We start from the raw sequence: 6,000 nt of genomic DNA on the forward strand, positions 1-6,000 counted from the left end.
TTTTCTGAAGATTAGTGAAGTTGAGCATTGTTTCATGGGTCTGGTAGTCATCCATATGTCTTTGAAAAAATATACCTCTGCCCATTTTTAATTGGGTTGTTTGTTTTCTAGATGCTGAATAATACAGGTTATTTGTATATTTTGGATATTAGCCTGTTATCAGGCATATTGTTTGCAAATATCTTCTCCCATTCAGCAGACTGATTTTTCATTTTGCTAAGTTTCTTGTGCTGCACAATGTCTTATCAGTTGGATGCAGTCCCTTTTGCTTAACTTTGCTTTTGTTTCTTAGTCTGAGGAGACATACCCAAAAAACTTTTTTGATACTGCTGTAAACTTTTCTGATACCCACCCTGAGAGAAAGTCATACACTACCCAAAGACGAAGTCAACTTTCAAATTAGGGTATTTTCTCCTTTCCATGTTTACTGAAGCAAAAACGATGACATAAAGTAGAAGCAAAGTACCACTCTCAACTTAGTTCTCCCATCCAGGTAATAGATTTTAACAATATGTTATGTGCAGGACTGGATGTGCAAACTAAGAAAAATTTTTCCATAATCATAATGCATAATGTTTAGAGAACTAAAGTTGTTTATACTTTACCAACTTTATGGAACCTTCCATCTCAGGCATTTAAGGAGATACATTCTTGCTCAAAGAAGGCTGAAAAGATGGGAAGAGAAAATATTGTCTGATTCATGCTTCCAATGGAAAGTGGCAGATAAGACATTCCCAATGATTCTATTTCACTCTAATGTTCCCTGATTTCATCAACTATAGAGCAGTTTTAAATTTTCAGAGGGTTAAAAAAACGTTCAAACTGAGAAAAAAAACAAGAGGTAACACATTTTTCTAAATAGTATTAATAAATGGGAGATGGTGAGAAAGTCTGCAAGAAAAATCTGGCTCAACACAAAGTGAAAATAAATAGAGAGATGACTCAGATTTCCTTCTGCCTGGTTAAAAAAAAACACTAAAAGATTTCAACAAAGTTATTATGATTAAACACAGAAATTTCTGTCCTGTGACCAGCTGCACAGAGATACTCTATCTATTCAAAATTTTCTCCTACTCAGAGTTTTTCTCAGAGCAGCTTTCACATCATTATTTCTCAAGCTGTAGATCAAGGGGTTCATCATGGCAATCACATTGGTGTAAAAGAGAGAAGAGACTTTTCTTTCATCCATAGACCCAGAAAATGAAGGTTTGAGATACGTAAATATACATGATCCAAAGAAGAGAGAAACAGCAATGATGTGGGGGTAGCAGGTACTGAAGGCTTTGATCTGCCCTCCGTGGAGCTGATATGGAAGATGTTGATGAGGATGAGACCATAAGAGACAAATATGGTGAGACTGGGCACAATGATTTTGATGCCCACCTCAATGAAAAATGCCAGATCACTAATGTGGATACTTGTGCAGGAGAGCTTGAGCAGAGGAAAGATATGCCAGAAATAATGGTTGATGGGGATTACTCACAGAAGTTCAGTCTCAACATGCATCCAATGTGACCAATGGCACCAGAAAATGCCGTTAAGTAGGAAGCAAGGATAAGGTTGGAACACACTTTAGGGGACATGGCAGCATTATACAAGAGTGGGTTACAGATGGCCACATAGCAGTCATAGACCATTGATGTCAGCACATAAATTTCAGAAATGGTGAAAAACCTGAAAAAGTGGAGCTGTATCATTGATTCCATGTAAGAAATAACATTCTTCTTTGATATAAAGTTAATCAGCATTCTGGGTGAAAACACAGAAGAATAGCAGAAGTCTATGAAGGACTTCTGGATGTTCAAGTTGGATTTAGAAAAGGAAGAGGAATCAGAGAACAAGTTTACAACATCTGCTGGAACGTAGAAAAAAGCAAGACAGTTCCAGAAAAACATCTACTTTTGCTTTATGGACTATGCCAAAGTCTTTGTGTGGATCACAAAAAAACTGTGGAAAATTCTTAAAGAGATGGGAATACCAGACCACCTGACCTGCCTCCTGAGAAATCTCTATGCAGGTCAAGAAGCAACATTTAGAACTGGACATGGGACAACAGACTGGTTCCAAATAGGGAAAGGAGTACATCAAGGCTGTATATTGTCACCCTGCTTATTTAACTTATATGCAGAGAACATCATGAGAAACACTGGGCTGGATGAAGCCCAAGCTGGAATCAGGATTGCTGGGAGAAATATCAATAACATCAGACACGCCGATGACACCATCCTTATGGCAGAAAACAAAGAAGAACTAAAGACCTCCTGATGAAAGTGAAAGAGAAGAGTGAAAAAGTTGGCTTAAAACTCAACATTCAGAAAACTAAGATCATGGCATGTGGTCCCATCACTTCATGTTGAATAGATGGGAAAACAGTGGAAACAGTGAGAGACTTTATTTTTGGGGGCTCCAAAATCACTGCAGATGGTGACTGCAGCCATGAAAATAAAAGACACTTGTTCCTTGAAAGAAAAACTACGACCAAACTAGCCAGCACGTTTAAAAATTGGAGACACTACTTTAACAACGAAGGTTCAACTAGTCAAAACTATGGTTTGTCCAGTAGTCATGTATGGATGTGAGAGTTGGACTACAAAGAAAGCTGAGTGCCGAAGAATTGATGTTTTTGAAATGTGGTGTTGGAGATGACTCTTGAGAGTCCCTTGGACAGCAAGATCAAACCAGTCACTCTTAAAGGAAATCAGTCCTGAATATTCATTGGAAGGACTGATGCTAAAACTGAAGCTCCAATACTTTGGCCACCTGATGCAAAGAACCAACTCATTGGAAAAAACCCTGATGCTAGGAAAGATTGAGTGCAGGAGGAGAATTTGATGACAGAGGTTGAGATGGTTGGATGGTATCACCAACTCAATGGACATGACTTTGAGTAGGCTCCAGGAGTTGGTGATGGACAGGGTAGCCTGGCGTGCTGCAGTCCGTGGGTTTGCAAAGAATTGGGCATGACTGAGTGACTGAACTGAGCTGATGAAGGACAAATTAAAGAGGTAAAAGTACATGGGGGTGTGTAGGTGTGAATTAAGTGCAATTAGGATTATCAATCTCAAATTTCCCAGCACAATGTCCATGTACATTCTTAGGAAAAGGAAGAAAAAGGGTGCTGGAATTCTGGATGGTCTGTTAATCCAACAGAATGAGTTCAGTCACAAAAGAGACATTTCCAGAAGCCATTCTTCTTTAAGGGAATCTGTGTATGGAGCAGGAAAGTGTTTCATTAGAGGACAACTCAGCTCTTCCCACAGTGTTTCATCCTACAGAAGAGTAATTTTGCTGTTGTTGAGTTGCTAAGTCATGACCAATTCTTTTGCAAATCCGTGGACTATAACCCACAAGGCTCCTCTGTCCATGGGATTTCCCAGGCAAGAATACTGGAGTTGGTTGCCACTTCCTTCTTCAAGGGATTTTCCCAACCCAGGTAATGAACCTGTGTCTCCTGCATTAGCAGACAGATTCTTACTGCTGAGCCACCAGGGAAGTCCAGTGCTAAAAAGTACACACAGTGTGAATTCCTGACACTATCTCAAATTAGTCCAATATAATCTGCCTTTACCTTTATCACAATACAGTGATGTGGACTTGCCCTTAATTAGAGCTTTTATAAGCTAAATATAGTAAAGGATATCACAAACAGACTACAGAGGGAAGGCCAATGCTACCATATGCAAACATACCTGCTGGAAAAACCAAGGGAGAAGAGGGGTGGATTAGGACATAATTGTTCTACTTTCATCTCAACATTTCTTCATTCAGTGACCCTAGCAACCTGGCGCTGGTTTCTAATACACTTTAGACTTCATGTGGTCAGAACCAAAAATTCTGTTTCTAATCCAGGATGATAGTCTATGAGAATTAAGTAACTTTCCTTGTCACAAGGTAAAAGCCATAGAGGTGAAAGAGTGAGTTTTATCCTCTTAGAGGAAACTTTCTAACTGATATGTTTTGAGCCCACTCATGTCTTGGAACATTCTCTGTTCCCTCTCCAACAGATTCCCTGGGTTCACTTGAGTCTCAGAACTACACAAAATGAGAAAGAATAGGCATATATTAAGTTCCTCAAATTTCACCTCAAAACAAGGAATAAGTATTGTAAATTGAATTAGATATGTAAGTTGAATTCAGAAACTCACCCTTCTTAGTTCAGAAAACACAGAGCTGGTTCCCTTATCATTGATTGTCACTCTTGGCATTGAAGACATAAGTTCAGATTCTTGAGGCTTGATTTCTTTGATTCTAAGAGGAGACAGCCTAGACATATGCCTAGGGAATGTTTGTGATCTGGTGTAATTTCTGATTATATGAAGTCCTTTCAAGAAGTAGAAAGAAAAACAAAGCCTTTAATCACACACTTGCTAGTAATTAGACACAGAAGACTTAATGTGAGTATAATGATGTAATGCTCTTGGTTAAAAACTGGGTAGAAGCTTTCTAAGTCTCTTCCCTGGGGTATACATTATGCATATATATAGAAATTATATATATATATATATGTATATATATGGAATAAGGAAATTATAGAGCCCAGTGTGTGATCTGTCTTTAGTTCTTATGGACCTACTCTTTGACTCATTTTTGCTTTACTCTGGGGACTGTGCATCCCTCAGGTAGATCCAAAGTGAATTCCCATCTCTTCATTATCTTCACCTTTGAAGGGAAAGCTAGGCCACTGCTTCATACCCTCTCTATGCCCATTTCCGAAGTGGACATATTTCTATGAGTCCTACTTCCAGGTCTCTTTATTTCTTTATCTGAAATTTTTAAAATGCTGCAATGTTCAAGTTTGCAATAATTAGTTACATATTATACACATAAGCATCCTAACTTGATTCCCCTCCTTTTAGTGAGGTCCAAACAGACACACAGAGCTTCCATTGCTAATGAGATGTAATAATTAAGTTGACTCCTTAAGTCATTGTCAAATGCAAACTTTAGAAGTGCTAATTTCATCTGTTCTAAAAGCAACAATATTCTTCTGAATGAAAACTACCACAGTGTGAAAAATCAATCTCTGCTAACTCTCCCTGTGAATTAAGGAAGAACGTTACTTGTCTCTGAGTAGGTCCTTGTCAGAGAATGGGGATTTTATCATTCAGAAATGTTTTGGAAGCATTTTAAAATGTTTTCAAGATAGTCTAAGTAACCAGCTCCCATCGGTGGGAATTTTTGACTTGGATAAGATTTGAAATAATTAAAAACCACTTGCTTTAGGGAATTTCCTAAATGAGGGCTCTTAAGAAAAATTCTAAAAATCAGATTAAGAGCCTTGAAATATTTTCCCAGAATTTTTATTTTTTTAAAATTTATTTTATTTATTATTATTATTATTTTTTACTTAGTAGTATGCTTTTTATTAATTTTTTTCATTTATTTTTATTAGTTGGAGGCTAATTACTTCACCACATTGCAGTGGGTTTTGTCATACATTGACATGAATCAGCCATGGAGTTACATGTATTCCCCATCCCGATCCCCCCTCCCACCTCCCTCTCCACCCGATTCCTCTGGGTCTTCCCAGTGCACCAGGCCCGAGCACTTGTCTCATGCATCCAACCTGGGCTGGTGATCTGTTTCACTATAGATAATATACATGCTATTCTCTCGAAACATCCCACCCTCGCCTTCTCCCACAGAGTCCAAAACTCTGTTCTGTACATCTGTGTCTCTTTTTCTGTTTTGCATATAGGGTTATCATTACCATCTTTCTAAATTCCATATATATGTGTTAGTATGCTGTAATGTTCTTTATCTTTCTGGCTTACTTCACTCTGTATAATGGGCTCCAGTTTCATCCGTCTCATTAGAACTGATTCAAATGAATTCTTTTTAATGGCTGAGTAATATTACATGGTGTATATATACCACAGCTTCCTTACCCATTCATCTGCTGATGGGCATCTAGGGTGCTTCCATGTCCTGGCTATTATAAACAGAGCTGCGATCAACATTGGGGTGCACGTGTCTCTCAGATCTGGTTTCCTCGGTGTG

General features: G+C 38.3%; 1 pseudogene; it reads right to left on the reverse strand.

Moving 5' to 3' along the window:
* Positions 1-1,057: 1,057 nt before the first annotated feature.
* On the reverse strand, positions 1,058-1,637 carry LOC122430701 (annotated as a pseudogene).
* Between the last annotated feature and the right edge of the window lie 4,363 nt (positions 1,638-6,000).

This window comes from Cervus canadensis, chromosome 29, assembly GCF_019320065.1.
Source record: "Cervus canadensis isolate Bull #8, Minnesota chromosome 29, ASM1932006v1, whole genome shotgun sequence".
NCBI lineage: Eukaryota > Metazoa > Chordata > Mammalia > Artiodactyla > Cervidae > Cervus > Cervus canadensis.